This window comes from Macrobrachium nipponense, chromosome 20 (assembly GCF_015104395.2).
Source record: "Macrobrachium nipponense isolate FS-2020 chromosome 20, ASM1510439v2, whole genome shotgun sequence".
In the NCBI taxonomy this organism is placed as follows: domain Eukaryota; kingdom Metazoa; phylum Arthropoda; class Malacostraca; order Decapoda; family Palaemonidae; genus Macrobrachium; species Macrobrachium nipponense.
In genome coordinates, this window is record NC_061089.1 from 15,305,746 (window position 1) to 15,327,030 (window position 21,285).

Consider the following 21,285-nt stretch of genomic DNA (forward strand, 5'->3'; position numbering starts at 1 on the left):
CTCTCTCTCTCTCTCTCTCTCTCTCTCTCTCTCTCTCTCGTCGTGGTTGGTCTCATTGTGAATGTTTGATAGTGTTCACTTTCTGTAAATATCCCAAAACATTCTTTTTTATCCTTAACTATGTTGAACGGAACATGCAAACACACTGAGAATAATGATAGTTTTTACGCTTTAAAAAAATAACAATATTCTTGGCAAAACGACTAGGATAGGTCGCACGATTGAGTGTGTGTGGTATAGGCGTTTCATAAGTTAGGGGAATTGTAACAAAAAGTCGGATAAATCGTTTAAAGAGATGACATCATTGTGCAGTTGCTGACGTAAGCAGTGAATTACGTAACTTGCTAGTCAATCAGCTATGGTGGGTAGCTACTAGGATTGAGAAGGGCGAATCGAATATATATATATATATATATATATATATATATATATATATATATATATATATATATATATATATATTCGTTCCCATCTCAATCCTAGTAGCTACCCACAAAAAAGACTTGTTAATTTTTTTAAGAATAGATTCTCCCTTGTATTGAGAGATGATCTTTAATTTCTCAAACAGTATTATGTTTTCATTTACTACCCAACTTCACTAAGTATGTTAGCCAACAGCTGATGGAGGAGAACTTAGCTTTTACACATATTATATATATATTATACATACATACATGATATATATATATATTATATATATACATACTATATAGTATATATTATATCTATATACTATATATAAATATATACAATCAATATATATATATAGTATATACATATATATATTATGTATGTATATACAAAATATGTATATATATATATATGTGTTTTTAAAAGCTAATTCTCCTCCTTCAGCTGTTGGCTAACATACTTAGTGAAGTTGGGTAGTAAATGAAAACATAATACTGTTTGAGAATTAAAGATCATCTCTCAATAAAAGGGAGAATCTATTCTAAAAAAAAAATTAACAATGTCTTTTTTGTATTTATCCGCATTAATGTGTAAAATTTAATTTTTATTGATATTTATTACCTTTGTAAATGAAACCGCAAATATATAGATTTCTTGGGAATCGCTTGTTTTTTGGATCTGCCAGACATAACGACATTATCTTTATAGATGTGCTGAGCCTTTTGAAATAAATGCTCAGAATTCATTGATTTTTTGGACCTTCATTTTTCTGCTCGTTAGCTAATTACCAAGTTCTGCAAACAAAAAGTTCTTACTGATTTTAATGAAAATTTTTAGGGAAGTTAATTCAGGCTTCTTGTAAGAAGCGATGCGACTTTTGAAATCATTTGAACGCTGATTTTTTTTATAAAAACACACACACACACACACACACACACACACACACACACACACACACACACACACACACACACACACAACACAGATATCGAGAATGCCAATAATAGCTTTAAAGGAAAGAAATTAATTTCTGCTGCTTACTCTTTTGATGATAATATATATTTATATAATTTACTTATTAGTTTATTATTTGGACAGTTGTTTACTTAAGCATTGACTTGCTGATATGATTGACTATGTAGTGAGTGAATGAATGTCTGCATGTGCAATTATTTAATTGCTGAATTGGATGGGAATATTTATTAAGTAAATTAAAGCAACAGCAAGCCTGTCTAGTTATCAGGAAAGGTATTTAAGTCGGAATTAATTGTCATATGCTCTAAATGGTCTGGTTATTTTATATATATATATATATATATATATATATATATATATATATATATATATGTATATATATATATATATATATATTTTATATATATATATATATATATATATATATATATATATATATATTATATATCTTATCTTCTCCGTCTTCCCTGTCATTTCCTGTACGTAATTTTAAACAAATTGTCTCACTGTATTTTCGTTGCAGTGTCCTTTAAACGTTTATTTTAATTTTTTATATTAAATTTTTATTTGTTTTACACTTTGCCTACCATTAGTAAGTACACATCTGTCTGGCTGTCAGTTGACATATGTCTATGTGATGAGTTGTTTCTTTCAAGGGGGAGACTGTGACTGGTTTGTCTGTTTTGAGAGACTCTTCCTTCGAATATTTCGTTCCCATTACAAGTTTGTCTCACCATTCTTGTATGTTGCCTCAAGACTGGTTCTTTGTGTCCGTCAGTTGGCTACCATCATTTCTTCTTTCGTGTCTGTGCGTTTTCAAAATAGGGATTCTGTCTTTTTGTTTGTCTGTCGGACTTCGTCTGCATAGTCCTTGAAGACGGTCATTGTTTATGTCACTCAACTCGTCTCTTGAAGTCTGTCCATCTGCCGTCGTATCATCATCATCATCATTCACTGTCTCTTGGGCAGCGATCACTGTGTGTGTATCCACGTCTGCTCTATTCTCATTTTCCAAGACTGATTATTTGGTTCTGTATATTTCGTAATTATCGCTTTTCGTCTCCTTACCCGTCTCCAGTCTAACCCGTGCGCACCCATCCTGTGAAAGTGATGCTAAGGGTTGTGGGTGGGAGTTATGTCTTCCTTAGGTCAGTCTTTTGCATTACCTACACATTTTCGCCGGCCATTATCGTCCATAAGTCCGTTTGCGTTCGTTAATGCGGGTTTTATGTAGTCACTGCTACGGGGCTGGGATGTATATTGCTACACTGCGGACCATACGGATCTCTCTCTCTCTCTCTCTCTCTCTCTCTCTCTCTCTCTCTCTCTCTCTCTCATTTTTGCTGTTATAATAAATGCCCACTTCCTCTCTCTCTCTCTCTCTTCTCTCTCTCTCTCTCTCTCTCTCTCTCTTATTCATTTTGCTGTTATAATAAATGCCCACTTCCTCTCTCTCTCTCTCTCTCTCATCCATTTTTTCAGCAGGTGAAACGCAGGCGGGCACAGACCCGTATCCAGTGTTTTAATCTGTTGGTAACAGTAATCAGATTAAAGGATTAACCTGGAATCGTAAAGTAGAAGTTTTATTATGATATTGAAATATGGTGAAAAGTTCTTTCTGCCCCCTTCGGTTCTTGGATCCAAATACTGACGTAAGAAAATAAGAAAATTGGGTGAAGTTTTTTATTTTTTATTTTTTTTTAATTTTTATAATCCATCGAGCAGTCCGTGTCTATACCATGCATGAAAGTTTAGCTGTAAATACTTTATCTCGTTTTTACTTTATCTCGTTTTAATTTCGAAGTGGGAAAAAATTAAAGCCTATAACCCCATTGCATTGCGGTCTGTGATACTGCACTGCTGCGCATTCGTACAGTCAGTTCACTGCTAAAAGAATGACGTGAGAAAATATGAAGGGAGAAAAAAGTGTAGGAATTCGTTTGTGAGCATTGGATCTCATTCATCTTGATTTTCAAATAGGGAAAAGTTCGAAATTTTGAACCCAACCACCCCATTGCATTGCGGTTTGTGATATTACGCTCCTGCTTATGCGTACAGTCGGTTTACTTTGTTTAATTAATGACGTGATAAAATATGAGGAAAAGTGAGGGAATTTGTCTGTGGCATTCAGTCTCATTAAGCTTCAAATAGGAAAAATTTGGAAGCGTCAGTCCCACATCGATATGGTTTAGAGCTAAGAGGAAGAGGGGGAGGGTCCCCATCTTTTATCTCCGTGACAGAATGGTAGGGATAGCGTGAAAGGAAGGCTTTGCTGCAAGGGACCTGCGAGCTCGACTTAATTTAGGGCTGGCGAGAGAGGAAGTGATCCTGTTTTCGGGGGGCGAACTCCCTTTAATTTAGGGTGCCCTAAATATCACCATAAAACCTGCCTCCGTAGCTCTGGGAACGTTAGGGTAAATATTGGGGTTGTTTATATTGTACTTTGCTTCGCTTGCTGGTCGTGAGTATGTTTGACTTTCGTGCATATAGTAGGGAATTATTTATCTTCAACAACTTTTTTGTATTTGATTTGTCTTCATTTTGTGTTTGTTTCTGAGATGAGGAAGAGGTATAGTGTGGTTCTGTTAATTCAAATATTTCCGAATCTGGGGAGGACTTGATTTCACTCGAAATCATTTTAGGTGAATTGTGAACTTGGCCTTTGTTAGTGAATTTAAATTCCTTTTTAAGTTATTCACGTCCCTACTAGTTCACAAGGATCATACCCGTATTTAAAATTAAACTAAGAAAGATATACATATCGTAGGGAGATTCAGAGTAATTATTTTTTCCTAAGATGGATCAGTGGAATTTCTTCTCATTTAAAAGTTAACTTGAAAGAGGTATAAATTTCTAAGAATATTTTTTTCCGATTCTTCTAAAAAAAAACTTAATATTGATCCTACAAAATGTTTAATATTGATCCTGCATGTCAGAATGACTGACGAGGAAGCCTTCTGCAATAAACGGAATTTAGGGAAATTAATTTTTCTCCAGAGAGCTAGAGGTACAATGATATTGTCTAAAAAGAGAGACAACTTCAATTTACTAGAGGTCTGTAATTCTGAACTGGTTCGGTGCCGTGTATGTATACTTCTTTCATGATACTATAATACTGTTCTGCTAAGAAAAAGTTCATTCCAGTTTTATCAGATTTCAGTTTTGAATCGATGTTGAGAATCCGCTTTTTTTTTGACGCAATGTTTTACCTTTTAGTATGTCATTGACGGCTCCACTTTTTGGTGCCAACCGCTCTGTTGACATTTGGCTGCGCACTCCCTTTATTTTCCACTCCCACACACCTATCCTTTTCCCACGCCCACGCAATCTCCCTCAGTCGCTCAGGTCCCCAACATTCTAGGCCAGCAATCTGTAGCTATGATCTCAGAAGGGTATAATTTCTGCTAGTTTTGTGTTGGCTGCTGTTCCTCTGAGGAACCAGATCACTGTACTTTAGTATTTTTAACCTGTGTCATGGACATGGAAGTAGCGGCCGCTGAAGAAACTTGTGCCATAATTTTGCTTCAGAAGTTTGCCAGTATTGTGTAAGAAGTCTTCGGTGCACTAGTTTTTTTGTCTCAATGCTAAGAATTTCGCAGAAATTTTGAACGTCCAGAACTCGCCTTTGGAAAATTCAGCTCGTATTTTTGTGATATTGGCATGGCTAAATTTACTCCCTAGCATATTGACTTGCTATTTTAAAATAGTTCCTTTTTTCTGAATAATTGTTGCTTGTGATCAATCACAATAAATTCTTAATGTGTTCATATATGGACTTTTCCTTTTTGCGTCTTCGGTCGTGAATAACTATTCGAATTCATTTAATTTAAAGTTTTGCCAGATTTATTCCTTGCGTATTTTACCAAATTGGCAAGGTATTTTACATTCTACATTATAAGTTTCTTTGAATGAACGAGAGACTATAATAATTGATTGAAACTTTTTCTTTCTTTTTTACTGTCATTATACCTGTTGATATTGATGTTAAGGGCTGCCCAAGGGCAAGGACATTGCTGGCATAAGGCCAGCACAAACTAGAAGAGGAAGAAACTGACTCGGGTAAGTTAAAGTTTTTGGAGAGTTGAGTCAGTCTCTTTATTGAATGATCTTAGTTAAGAGATATTGGAATCTATTTATAAGCCAAATACGTTAGGTAATCAGTTATGTTCTCTGCATGTCACATACGACTTCAAACAATAATCCGTCAAATGCCAGTTGAAATATCCATTTGATCCCCGATCGTTGATCATAACCCATTGGAGTCTGTATAAATTTACACTTGAACTCGAACGGTCAGTTGTCACTTATCCTCTGTATCCAGGGAAGAGCTATTTGCACAGTTGTCAATAACCTTAGTTTAATCAGTGTATCCTTTCGTCTCTCACCGCACGGTAAGGAACCAACAGAACTTTACTGAACGAAAGCTACTGAAAATGTGGTTTTCGCGTTGAGCTCCGTTGATCCGTCAGTTCGTGTTGGGAATTCAGCTCTGATTTCCAAATATCTTATTAACTGTTGCCAGAATATGACACAGGAATTGCAACCGCGGCGTTACAATCCGAGTTTAGGTCTTTTTCATTTATCGAATTCTTTAAACATGAACATTTCCCTTCCTTCATTTTATTTATCATTTTCCCTCACGACTGTTGTCAGAACACCTCGGCTTATTCGCTCATTTTGGATGAGTGGGAAAATCACTTATAACGAAACTGTTATTCTTTGTCTTCTCCCGAATCTTGGTTTCATTCTTGCTTCATCTTGTGTGATTATGTAAATGCGAAGCTGAATGGTGTTCCAGAATGCGAAGGACGGAAGGAAATGGGAGCAATTCCAACTCTTCTACCACAAACCTCCTTTTGTGTGAGAGTTTAGTTCTGATTTCCGGACGAGGTTCGACAAAATGGGAAGCGATCTCTTTAGGTCTGTCGGGATTTAGACCACAAAAGTAACATGTTTACCAGTGTGGAATGGATTCTAATTTAGTTTCCCTCGTCAGCCCCTTAAGAATGTAAATGTTCTTTTCAATTTGCTGTTCTTTTCTCTCTGCGGGAATCCTTTGTTGCTGTGACTAGATTTTGAACTTTAGGATGCGTCTACACTGCAGTAAGGCATGTCATCCACACGTCGCTAACTATCACCCACACACACACACACACACACACAACACACACACACACACACACACACACACACACAGAGAGAGAGAGAGAGAGAGGGGGGGGGGGGGGGGGAAGGGACAAGGGGGTTTAGATTTACAAGTCAAAAGACTTATTGGTTGTCCTAACCAGTACTTTAAACGGATGTTGACTTGTTTTCAGCCCCCTTGTAAGTGTTCTGTTTCCGATGTGACTATGAAATGTTTTAGTGTTGTGTGGACGCAGGCCTCAAAGTCCGCGGTTTTGATAAATCTTTTCTTGGGTTGCCTTTAGATTCGTTAATTCCTTGTTCTGGTTTTTTGTTTGCTTATTCAAGTGTCATCTTTAGATCTGAGAAGTTATTTTTTTAATTTTTTTTTTTACATGTCCATTTCGATTCCGTCAACCCAACGGTGATTGTCAAATGGTACATTTCGCGAAGATAATCTGCTAAATTCTTTTAATCAGTTTCGGCGGTAGTTTCTGCTGTTCACCGACAGAAATGGTCGCTGAATAGCTTTTTTTCAGCTTCAGTCATTTAACATTTAATGAGCCGCTATTAGTCAGTGAATTAGATCCCATTAGATTCAGTATCCGAGTCTTAACCTGCAATTAATCTGTGAGATCCGTTTATGTTCTTACTCTCAAACTTTTACCATTAGTTGGCGTCATTTTATTCTCTGGTATTTTACTCTTGGAGCGACGTTCGCTCTTCAGCCTCTTGTGCGTTCTACATGGAATATCGGTTTGTAAATTTGCACACAACTTCTAGTTCGTCTCAGTGTAAGCTCACATCGCGAATGTTATGTTTGTATGAAAAGAGCAGATTCTTTATCCAGATATGCATTGTTAATAAAAGAGGTCTTCTTTCATCTGCGATAGATTTTGAGGAATTGTAGTGATTGGTCGGTGTTATAAATGCCAGGGTCACCGACTGCCGATGAGGAACTACGTGGATTTACATCTTGAATGTGGCCACAGCCGACTATATTCTTCTTTAAAAATATTCACGAAGGAATTGAGTCAATAATTAAAGGGTTCTGTTTATGACTAGCTGAGGAATGAAATAGATTAATTAATTATGTAATAATTCATGTTTTAACGCTAGTTCAATGTAGAATAGAGTAAGACAATCATTTTGTACCCTCTGACTTTCATGTCTTCGCTGTTATTTGCACACGACAAAAGGGCCTTTTCCCATGTAGAGAAAAGAGGGGTTTAGTGAAGTTTTTAGCGGTATTATCTGCCAGTGTTTGGCCCATATATAAAGTACTTCTTCGTTCTCCTTTTGGGCAGATTGACTCTTGAGGTCATTCGTCTAGTAAGTGACCGCCAGTGCTTTTTCTCTAGCCCTTCCCTGAAGAACCTCTTAATCTCCAGCACAAGAAGCAGGCCAGTCACTTCATTCGTGGTTAATCCCCTGCCCTTCTTCCTTCCTTTACCCCTTTATTGTTTTCCATCGTTCTTGGCCTGGAAAAAGACATTTAAGTTGCTCATCCCTTTGGTCGAAAAAAAAGTAGCCTGCTGTTTCTTTTTAATACGTATTGTTTTGCCTACTGGAGAGAGAGAGAGAGAGAGAGAGAGAGAGAGAGAGAGAGAGAGAGAGAGAGAGAGAGAGAGAGAGAGAGAGATTCACAAACCTCTCTATAAATATCCCGAGTTTAAGTAGGTCATAATGAAATTGGCCCTATACAGATGTCACTCAGCTGCTATCATTGAACGAAGATAAAGTATTGTAAAAAAATCGTAGAGCAAATGGTAGAATACGTCAGTAGAACACAGAAACGAAAAGACCAAAGTGAATATGAAGCGGTAAAAATAAAGAGTTTACTTCCTTACATGCACCGCATTTAGTTTTGAGTGTTTCCTATTAACAAGACCTTAATGGTTATATACAGATATACTTTTCTAAGATATAGCAATGACAGAAGCAACAGAAAAATTTACGTTTAATCAATTCAAGGGTAATGGGATAGGGTGTGTGTGCCAGTCCCTGTCAGAAGAAAATTAACAAATAAATAAAGGAACCAGTTGTTCCGAACGTATGGCGGGTTTGTTATTAGATCGCTGCATTGGTTTTTGTTGTCAAGGCAGTTTGAAGATAGTGAAGCAAACTCACCACGGAATGAAATCGACAGAAATGTCTAGAGAATTGTCTGTCGTTTATTCTTGAAAGAGTAGATGTCTGTGGGATGGGTATGATCCCAGTATCATTGTCTATCCCAAGGAAAGGGAAGGAAGATGCATAAACCTATGTATGAAGTAGTCATTGAAACGTGAAAATGATCCGATAAGTTTAGCTAAATTAGTGTATTTTTTTATTTGTTTAGAGTGTAGGCTGCGGTGATTGGGATTTTACACACACACACACACACACACACACACACACACACACACACATACATTATATAGAGAACTGTCTTATGGAAAACAAGTATAAATAAAAGAGGCGTACTCTCAGAGGCGATGATTCGGAGGTTGACTGCTTATCGGTAATTTTAGATAAGAAATAAAAAAAAACACTGACGTATGCCATTGCTACCTTTTTTAATATGGTGATTATTAGTGTTTGAATTAGATTTCCTATAGATGTCATCTTTATCATTACGCGAAAAATAGAACAGTTCGTAATTCTCTTAAGGCTTTGAAAACCCTCCTAGGTGCCAGATATCAATCCAGGATATCAATTCCCAGACGTTTGTATTTTCCGCTCCATATCGCATCCTTGAATAAAATACCATCCATAGAAACGAGAGGGAACGGTGGGGGAGGAGGGAAGATTATATTGACGGAAGAATCGATGAAAAGGAAGTGTAAGGTTCATGACCCAGAATCAATGAGAGGATCACTTGAGTACGTTTTCTGGCATCTTTTGCAGTCCGGACGCCTAAGTTTTTATCGTTAACAAAACTTGCTTGTGGGGCATACACCAGTAACCCACTATTGTGAATTGAGTTTGCACCAACTAACCAGTCCTGCTGCCAAAGGTTCTTGTAGTACACTAACCTTGTTAGTGTTGCTGCCAGAGTTTGCACAAATTGGCACAATTTGTTGCCTGAATATACATCAATTAACTAAACTCGCCAAGAGAAAGAGATTGCAAGTGGTTTAATATTGCTGCCAGAGTTTGCTTCAGTTTACCAAAATTTCCGCTAGAGTTTAAACCAATCAACCAGTCGTGCCCCAAGTGTTTGCTATAATTTGCCAAACGTGCCCTATCTCAGCAATCCCTTTGTCATAATTTGTTCCAGTAAATCAATCATACCACTAGAGTTGACACAAATTAGCAATTCTTACCCACTAGAGTTTACGCCAGTTAACCAATATTGTTTTTAGATTTTATTCCAATTAGCCAAACTTTCCGAAAGAGCTGCACCAGTCTCTCTGCCAGACTTTGCACAAATCAATTGGCCAGCATGCTGTTAGATGTTGCATATATTAACCAGTCGTTTGCACCACTTGCCCGAATGTTCATGCAGGCTGCACCAGTTAACTAATTTTGCCACAATCATGTCAGAGTTTTCACCAGATAACTAAGCTTGCCGCTTGAGTTTGCACCGATTAACCACAAATATCGTCACGAATTTGCAATAGTTAACCAATCTTGCCAACACGATTTGCCTAATTTAACGAAGCTTGTTGAATATTTGTGTCTCCTAAGTTTGCGCCAGTTAACCAGTCGCCCAGCCAAAGTTTTCGCCAATTACTAATCATGCTTCGCGAGTTTGCTCCAATTAACCAATTTTGATGCTAGAATTTGTATCCGTTCATTAACTTGCGACAATTTTCCCAATTAACCTATTGGCTGTCAGTAGAGCTTTGTTTATTTAACCAATCTCGCCACGAGAGTTTGCACCAACTAACTAACGTCATGAGAGTTTGCTACAATTAACAATCTTGTCACGAGAACTTGGACTGATTAACCATGCTTGCCGCCAGAAATTCCAAAAATAATCCCACCAGAGTTTTCACCTTTATTTATAGACAAATATATTTGCCTTTTGAAGCAATTGGGACAAGTTTATGGATCCCCAGACAGATATTAGTGCACTTATATATTTTTCTATTTTACTAAATAAAACTGGAAACAATCATATTTCTTTCAAACGTAGACCAACTTTCTAGCGACCGTCCATTCAGTACCAGAAATGTTGTGTACTATTTTCCAGTTCAAAAGTTTTTTTTTTTTTTAAATAAACTGTTTTGACCGAAATAAATCACATGACATACGTGGGATTTGATATCCACAACCTTTGATATTGAGAGTAGCGTCTTATCGGGTGCATTTTCATATATAATAATTTTATTTAATATATCTTATATTATATATATATTATTTATATAATATCTTATATTAATATGTAGTGTATTATAATATAATATTTATGTGTATATACTATATATATATATAATATATATATAATATATACATATATATATACACACAACACCACACACACACACACACATTATATTATATATATATATATAAATATATAATATAATATATATATATATTATATTAATACACAATTATATATATATATATATATATATATATATATATAATTACATGCGTGTATCCATATGTATAATATACAAACATACAGGTATGAATATATATATATATATATATATATATTCACACGCACACATATGCTTGATATTTATTTACCGTAGACATATATAGTGCCAGGAATAGCATCTCCCATGCATTTCTGTCAGGAATGATTTAGGCAAAAACATTTACAGAGAGCGTTAATGATGTTGTGGCGCACTAGAGATGATATTGGCAGTTACGGAGAAGATATGTTGCGTCAGTGTAATGTCGAATGTAGCTCTTCCAACCTCCCTCTGTATCTTGCTCGCTTTTCTCATTGCATGTGTTTGCTGATATGTATATTGCGATGTATTTTTTACATGTGTGTGTATATGTGTGCTTATGTGGGGGGCGGGGTTGCTGTTTACATCCAGGTATATTTGCATGTGTTTGCCATTAATACATAATGCCCAGAAATAAATCCGTGCTTATGCTTTTTTTATTTATTATTTTTGCCACGCTATCATGAGTTACTTCATAATTTATTTGTTGTATTTATTTCACCTTTTTCAATTTATACGTTGGTACTTATGTTATTTGATTTTTTGAAATGTTTCTTTATTAGTTTATTTTGCTCTTCGCGGTTTCATTATTTGTACTGGGTTGCTTTCCTGACTGCGGACCTTGAGCCTTTGGTATACTGGTGTTTCTATATAGCGTGGCTTGTAATAATAATAATAATAATAATAATAATAATAATAATAGCCGTATTTTGTGATGTCATAGAGAGAGAGAGAGAGAGAGAGAATCAGTTTTTCCTCTGCCGCAAGCGTTGTGTGTAATTCAGCCCGTTTTGAATGGCAGCGGGGGAAGGCGTCGAGGTGTGTGTGATGGCTTCTGCATTTAAAGACTCGTGGCGCATTCCATTCGTCGGGGCCCCTTGATGTGTCACAGCGATGGCATTTAGGAACTCCCCGTTAATTTAGAGGCGCCGTCGGGGAAGGTGCATTGTGGCAGTCGCTTGCGAGGACGGTGTTATTAGGAAGGCGGTGTGTTGGCGATGACGTTGCTGATTTTAAGATCCTCTTGATGAGGCCGGTAAGAATTTTTGCTTTGTCGCCCTCGATACGGCGTCTTTGACCATACGTTTTGTGATGCCTGTTCGTGTTTTTTTGTTGGTGGTAACGCGTTGTGAGCGTGATGGAAAAATTCAAATTTAGTCGTTGTGATGTTACCTCTTGTTTATATTTTTACTAAGATTGAATTATAGGTTATGAAACAATACAAGAGATGTTGTATTATCGAAAATTGACTTTTGACTTAATTAAGTTTCGCCTTTTCGTATTTACTATTGGTTCATTACACAGTCTTTAGTTTTTTCTCTTATATGAATATTCTCTTTTATGAACTTACTAATTTTTATGCATTGCTGAAAATTGTCTAGTAAACCTGTTGGCTTTCATGGCACTACTTTCCTAGTACGTGAATAGAAAATTCAAGTGATATACTTGAAAGATTATGACGGTGATTATAGTAACGTAGTAATGATAATGAGCGTGGAGATCTGTGTCTTTCAAGAGTATTCCTACTGCAAAGTATCATGGTTCACAAAACCACACTGTGTCATTGTATGTGTGTGTGTGTGTGTGTGTGTGTGTGTGTGTGTTTACGAGTGACCACATCCTGTCAGTTCGTCCGCGAAAGGAGTAAGGGTAGATGAAAGTATCCTTCTATCCTACTGTAAAAAGGAGCCTGCGTTCATTAGATCATTCTGTGTGACAAGTGCTATCCGTCGAGAGCCTGCTGCTATGTGGTTGAATAGTGGATGGTATGAGGTGCTACGACTCCCTCCAGGGAATGTTTATATTCACCATTTTATGTATTTTCCCGCACTGCTTCCTCGTGTATATATATTTCTTGTGGAAGTGTTCCGAAGGATGCTGAAGTCAAGTATTTTACTTCTGCATATTACAATGGGGTTTTTAATATTACATTCCGATTGATTTATTTTTGCTTATGGGTTTGTAATACTACATTTCGATTACTTTTTTGGCTTATGGTTTTTAATATTGAATTTCTATTACTTTTGTGTATGTGTTTAGATTTTTATTTCAGAATTGGCGGTTTTAACTTATCATCCCTCCCTCACTTTGTCTCCCTCTTGTGAGAGAGAGAGAGAGAGAGAGAGAGAGAGAGAGAGAGAGAGAGAGAGAGAGAGATATGCTGTCAGGTAATGTTTTTGCATTACTGGGACTGACAAGTATTGATGGCTGCTGTCAGAAGCAAAGGGAGCTGCTTATTCGTCCTACTTTCCTCGCAACAAAATACAGCTGAAAACGTTTTAATACTTTTAACTCGATCTGTAAAGGCATCTTTTACTTTCGTATCAGTCATGACCTTCCTTTCAAGTTATGGCTATCATTCGGTACGGGAGTCTCCATTTTTTAAAAACGAAACAACGTTCCCCTTCGGGTGGACTTCTATAGAAAGGATAAATCCAAACGATTATAAAGTTACAAGCCCTCGTATAATGTTGGGTTTTTGATCCCTTTGCATATTCCCAGTAATCTCTCGCAACGGAATTCTAGGAGAAGCTTCAGCGAGAGGAGGTTAGGAAGTTCATGTGTGTGTGGATTCCGGACAAGCCGTCGTGTTATGCTGGGAATGAAGAGAGAGAGAGAGAGAGAGAGAGAGAGAGAGAGAGAGAGAGAGAGAGGGAGAGACGGGCTTTGGGTTGCTGTTGGTCGGGTTAGGGAGTGGCGTGGGGGATTTTAGGGGGGGTGGGAGACGGGAGTTAAATTTCATGCAAATTAATCGACGCTGGAATATCCACGTATATACTCGTGCTGTTATCTGGAATGCATGTCGGTTCGAGCTATCCAGAGGGAATGCACAAGTTGGGAATGCGAGGACCTTTAAAAGAACTCTTCATCGCGTATTTGGTGATGACCGCCTCCACCGCCACCATCGCCGTCATCATCATCATCGTGATCATGATGATGATGGTGGTGATGATGATGGTGTTGGATGCGAGAAGTTAGAGAGGTGAGTGAAATTCCTCGAAATGGATTATCTATTCAGCTGAACATTATTGGATCGAGGTCTGGGGTTGGCGGAGTTGAGGGGGGGACGGCGTAGGTGATCCCTTGTTTTCTCGCTGGTTCGTGAAATTTTGAATTTGTAAGAAGAAATTGACTGCAGGGTAGATATATGGTTTACTTGGCTGGTTGCGTGTCCTTTGGGCCACCTGTTATTATTATTATTATTATTATTATTATTATTATTATTATTATTATTATTATTATTATTATTATTTATTTTTTTTCGACTGGGTGGTATTTATAGTGTGGGGTTCCGGGTTGCATCCTGCCTCCTTAGGAGTCCATCACTTTTCTTACTATGTGCGCCGTTTCTAGGATCACACTCTTCTGCATGAGTCCTGGAGCTACTTCAGCCTCTAGTTTTTCTAGATTCCTTTTCAGGGATCTTGGGATCGTGCCTAGTGCTCCTATGATTATGGGTATAATTTCCACTGGCATATCCCATATCCTTCTTATTTCTATTTTCAGATCTTGATACTTATCCATTTTTTCCCTCTCTTTCTCTTCACTTTGGTGTCCCATGGTATTGCGACATCAATGAGTGATACTTTCTTCTTGACTTGGTCAATCAACGTCACGTCTGGTCTATTTGCACGTATCACCCTATCTGTTCTGATACCATAGTCCCAGTGGATCTTTGCCTGATCATTTTATTATTATTATTATTATTATTATTATTATTATTATTATTATTATTATTATTATTATATTATTATTATTATTATTAAGTATTATTAAAGTATAATGTAGTTATTCCAGGAATGGATTTTTAATGCCATTTTCCCTTACCAAACGTAAGTTCAAGGAAGCAATAAATCCAGTGTCTGGCTTCTTGTCAGGTGCTCACGAATTCACAGTCAGCGTTCCTGTTATGTATGAGATGAAATAAACCGACTTTTAGTTGCTTTTATTTGTCTGCACACTATGGCTTATTGGATTGTGCTCTATGATTGAGTTCACGTTTATATACTACTTATGTAAGCTTTTGTATATATATCAAGTCTGAATGATTTTTAATTGATTTTCTTTTTATACCCCATTTATCCTGCTTTTTCGCCCGGAATTAAGACTTTTTTTTTTATGTCGAAGTTAATAGTCGTTTGCTGTGCATATTTCCGTTGAGAGAGAGAGAGAGAGAGAGAGAGAGAGAGAGAGATGCCTTGAAGTGTGGTCTCTCGTATCGATCAATTGTACTCACCGGGGCTCCAACAAGCCACCCACACATTCCCACGCCCGCACCTGCCTGATACCACACCCAAGTACGGGCTCTTCACCCTTTTAAGCCTAAACAAAGCCTTACCACACAAAAAGGATTGAGATACATTAACATGTGATGCTGTAGAGACTCGATAAAAGGTTGTTTATCCAGTGTATTCTTCGGTTGTCATCCGAATCGAAACCACTTTTCAGGTGTTACATCCTTTCCGACGGGCATCGGTGAGGTTGTATCTATGTGGATGGGGCTGCTCGGTTATTTATGGGAATTATGCGTATGGGTCTATGCGGTGCGATATGTTTATTCAGTCGCTGACTCACTTATGTTTCCTCTTTCATTCAATTGTGCTATTATTCGCTCAGCCTTTGAACCATTAGTCCACTCACCCCTCTGTCTTTTATCCTTTTACTGGAAAACGTCCTGTTTGAAATGCTCTCTCTCTCTCTCTCTCTCTCTCTCTCTCTCTCTCTCTCTCTCTCTCTCTCATTTACGAAGTGTTTTACCCCATTTTCCTCATATACCAATGTTAATGCCTAGGCGTTCATGTTGCCGCATTTATAAGTTAAATCGGGCATACAAGGTCCGTAGAGTCTATGAAATGGGATCGTTTTACACAAACGTGAAATGTGGCACTCAAATGACGCAGAGTTTTTTCGGAGGCTGACGAATTACGATGGGATGTTGCATGACGAATACACTCTCCCAACACCGTCAATGTATCCGTTTAACGTATGGCTGTTTGATTAATTGTCATGGTTGATAAAAATGTAATAAATCTGACAAGATGAATCAATCAAACCTTTCAGTTCCTGTTGTTTTCGTAGTGACGTCTGACATGAACAAAGGATAAAATCGCCGATGTCAATATTTTAAATTTTTTGCAGCTATTTATTTTAAACAACACTGTTATCAAGAACACCACACAATAATTTTTTGGCTGAAGTAATATTCATAATGTAGAGCCAGTGGGTTTTCATCGCCACTAGGAGAGACACGATCCCGCGACGTCTGAGTGTCATGCCACGACTCTAACCACTATACCAGCTAAGCAACAAGGAAAGAACTTCTTTTAGTTTAGTCGCTATACGGGAGAATTGATTACCTTAAAATTGGTCTAAGCGTAAATTTAAACACAACGAAATAAATGTTAAATATAGAGCGATCTATCATCTTGCATTGTTGGAATCTAACCCACTGCTCAAGGATTAGTGTTAGATAAAGGCTGAATTTTTTTTCTAACTGTCATTAGCGTTTAAGCTGTGTCAACAGCAGAGGCCCTGATGAGGCTCCTAGGTAAAATGGGGAGAAATTTTCAGGAAAAGGAGACGCTGAGTTCATGATTTTTAAAGTGGAAATCTCACTTTCTTTCCTGGCTTTAATCACAAATTTCCTGCCTTTTTCCAATTTCTTTTTTCAGTCCACCCTGACTTGCACTTGAAACTCTGTTAATCATAATATTTATGCTTCATAACGTTTCGAGATTTTAACTGTAAAAAAATTGCTTAAAGGTTTGCGATGTAATCTTTTGAAACCTGATTAAAAGTAAAGCTGCCAAATACCTAAATGGTATCAAAGCACTAGATAGAATTTGTCCCAAGCAGATCTGGACCCAAAAAGATCAAGTTGTTATCGTTTACTGGGCGCGTTCGTTTGCGTAATCCGTTTTTGTGGGCATAGAGAGGCTGACATTACCGCACAATAAGAAATGAGAGTTGAGTGCATACCCAAAGACATGGAAAGCTTTCTTTTATCATGAAGAGTAATATTGATGTGTATCAGTGCTGTATCCAGAGAACAGGCACAGCAAAGCTTAACTTCAGATACGGAGGGTATAGATACTCTTGTTTAGATTTGAGCGGAAAATATGGTATTGAGCAAAGAAGTATAATGGAAGGTATGAGACTCGTTCCGAATGCTTTGTAGACGAAGCTTAAGAAAATGCATTCATTTGGCTGAAAAGTATGTAGGCTGTTAACGCATCTTTTTAAGAATCTCAAGATACTTCCCCTACGAGTTTGTGTGTGTGCGTGTGAACTGTGTCATGATACTGAGTACAGTTTAATGGTATAAAATCAAAAGGTCGTTTAGCTTTTTCCGAGGATGATACTCGCACGGCAGTTTTGTTCATTTTAAATTATATTTCTTCTAGAGGTATATCTTACTATCTTGGAAAGTACATTTTTTTCTGGAAATACTAATGTTTTTCTTTTCTATGAATCATTTGTGTTGGTTTTATTTTATCATCAAGATAATATCATGACGAACATATATTTTAGTAGGGGCTGTAGAACTAACAAACTTGTTAAAGAAATGGTCATCTATGTATTGCATCTTTTCAAGTTCTTAACATAAAAGTAACACATTCCTCTTTATGCTAAAGGTCTCTCCTAGGTTATTAATTTGAAGGCTGAAAAATGTACTAAAGTCTGTTGTCTGTGATTATTTGAAACACTTTACCGACATTATATGTGTAATCTAAGTTTTGTGCATCTTTACAAGTGTATATATTATTATTATCGCCTGAAGGGCCGTTCCGGTGATTAATGCCAATCAAATCTAAAACCTGAATTTTGACCCCACAGATTTATGTATTGAATCCTAAGACCTTGTCCACACTAGCGGGCACTGCCCGACGGGCAATTACTGTTCCCATGACCCGTTCCACTATACTGACCTACCGAGTATGGAGCCAGAACGATGCGATTGTCTGGTAACCCTGCTTCAGAAGCGAGAAAAAATATAAATAGCTTGAAGTGCCCGACGGGGATGACCGCTAGTGTGGACAGGCCTTAAGGTCGGGACCTGGACTCGGACCCGTACCTATACATATACTTATACCTATACCCAGACCCAAACTCGGTCTTGTACTTGACTATTGTGGACTCGGACTCGGCTTTGGCCCAAGACAGAATGTCGCGAACTCGCCTTCACCATTGATTCTTTTACTTCAAAAATCCTTATCCTTATTTTTGTAATGAAATGCGTTAGATTTTCCATCAATCCCGCTAAAGTCAAGATACTGCCAAGCATTGTATGATGATATTCAAGATCGCTAATGCGTATAATTTCCGCTCTGTTTGTGAATATTTTAAGTACGTTCTTCCTACAACAATCTATAAAACACGTAGAATTGCAAAACTTCCTTTCGACGTAGAGTGCCATGAAAACGCCATTTTCCCTCCAGATAATATCCACTAAAAGGAATGACAGTGTGGAGCCATAATCCCTTCCACGGGGGGTGGGGAGCGGGATGGTGGGGGGAGGGTACCCAAAATCTCTCAAATGGAACTATAATAATGACTCGTGCTGTAATGCAGTGTCATCATTAATGTTAAGAAGGGCGCCGCGTGAACCATAACGACCCATACGGCTAAAGGCCCTGGCTTCGATTTTGGCTCCGGAGCCTCGCCCTCGCTAAAGGGACTCCTCGAGTCTCGCTCCTCTCCTGTTGCAAAATATATTGCCGATATCCGGTGCGAAAACTAGCGGGCAACTGTGCACCTTGAACCGGGGGAGAGGAAAATGTCTTCGTTTGTCATTTGAGAATTTAGCTTGTCTGTTTTATTGGCGCGTGTTGTAGGTTATGTCTGTATATATATATATATATATATATATATATATATATATATATATATATATATATATATATATATATATATATATATATATATAGTATGTATATATATATATATATATATATATATATATATATATATATATATATATATATATATATATATATATATATATATATATATATATATATATATATATATTTAAAATCTAGATTGATTATTCATGGATTTAGTTTGCTGTTGTTCAACTCTGTTTTCAGATGTTTTCATAATTGTTTTCTTTTCCCGTTTCTTTTACTTGTAGTGAACATTTTCCTTAATATTCTTGCTGGGATTTATTGATTTGGTTTTTTTTTTCATGTGTTATGATTTCTCATGCGATACTTTAATGTTTCATCCTTTCTGTCCCACTGATAACTTAACGTCATCGCCGTGAGGTGTTTAATCCATGGTCTTCGATTGTCTTCGTAAGCGCTTGCCAGTAAAAATTGAACTTAACGGATTGGAAAAGTGAAGTTAGCTTTTCGCGTTTGTCTGTATATTTTTTTCTTCCTTTCAAAATACTTCTTTTTATTTATCCTGTGGCGGTCAGCATTCCTCGGATTGGTTGGTTCGATGACCGATTATCTCCCATAATGCTGAGCCCAGTACTAAAATGATCCCTGGGAGATTATATGTTCACGTGTGGTCTGTACAAGATATGGGGTATTAGGATGGAATTTCTATTCTCTCTCTCTCTCTCTCTCTCTCTCTCTCTCTCTCTCTCTCTCTCTCTCTCTCTCTGAAAAAAAGCAATATTCTTCGTTTCAGAATCCTGCGAGTGGTTTCATAAAAGGTCATTTAAGCTGTATTACTGGAATGTCCAGACCCCCTAATTAATAACTGAGAGGGCCGGAGGGGATATTGATGATATTTCTTTCCACTTCCCGTATCGCATCAGGGATTTTTAACCCGCTATTGTCCACGACATATTTCACCTCCCGAAAACTGTTGGTTAATGGAGGAATTTCCATGCGCAGCCCTGTCTGTCGTTTCCTATTCTGTCGTTTTTTTTTTTCGAGAACTGATTCCAATACAAATTTTGCTTTGCATTTCGGTTCACTTGTGACATAAAGCTTTCGAGCATCGCCACGTTTCATGGATGATTAAATGTAAATACGACACGTTATGAATACAAACGTGGTCTGGTAGCTTGAAACAATGTAGAGGCAGCGGAAATATGAAGTTTTTTATTATTTTTTTTATTTTTTGTCCCGTAGCATTATTAAAGCGCAAGTTTTTTTTTCGTCACTCGTATTGGTTATATTGTTTGTCTTGGTGGTAATTAATTTATTCCTTTTCTGGCTTTTAGACGGCCATGAAATTAAACTTGTATTCGACACTGCACACGTCCTAAGCTTTCAACGAATATTGTAGCATATATATATATATAATATATATATATATATATATATATATATATATATATATATAGAGGGTAAAACTACGAGAGAAAGTGAAACGAAGGAGGACTGCGAGGCCTTTCGACTCAATGTCCTTTATTTATCGGCAGTCTGCTAAGTAAAGGACATTGAGACCTTTCCTTTGTGGCTTTTGCCTTTATTTATATGTTCACCCACGTTCCAAATTTTCGTGATTCAGTTATATATATATTATATATATATATATTATATATATATATATATATATATATATATATATATAGTATATATATATGTCTGTGTTTGTATTTAATTGTTTGTGTGTATAAAGGTATATTTTTGTATTCAAATATATAAAAAAAACGGGACAATATTTTCGGGGTTGCAGCTTAAAGATGTGACTAAAATCTCGCCTAGTATATTATAAGCATCAGTCTTAACCCGCCAGAGAATTTTCAGGTAGCGTTGGTAATACAATTTTTACTTTTCTAAAAGTAGTGTCCAGTACACCACAAACAGGATTCAGTAACACAAAAATGGAGTCACCCCATCTCTTATAAAGAGATTTTGCGGAGGAGAGATCATTTCGTCTTGTTCCATTTTAGGGTCCCTGTCTAAACTCCGCATCAGGGGACAAAAAGTTTTTTTTTTTATTTCCTCCTTCAAGAGCTTTTCAGTTTAATCTGATATGAAAGCATTATGCTCCAGCCGTGAACCAGATGCATTACAAGGGCAAGGGAAGACCCTTTCATATACTATTCTTACCTGTGGGTATTTTTTGTGGTGGCTTTTTATGGCCCATTTGTTTTATGGTCTTCATTGAAAGTGAGTTTATATTTGTATTTTAGAGAAATTTGCTGATTGCATTACACGTGCAATTGAAGGACGGATTTTTGCTTTTTTTTTGGCGT

General features: G+C 37.0%; 1 protein-coding gene across 7 annotated transcripts in view; it reads left to right on the forward strand.

The window, feature by feature from the left end:
* The window catches only part of LOC135222340 (43 kDa receptor-associated protein of the synapse homolog), a 485,735-nt gene that overhangs the window by 122,172 nt on the left and 342,278 nt on the right, over nucleotides 1-21,285 (forward strand). The gene's annotated exons all lie outside the window — the stretch shown is intronic.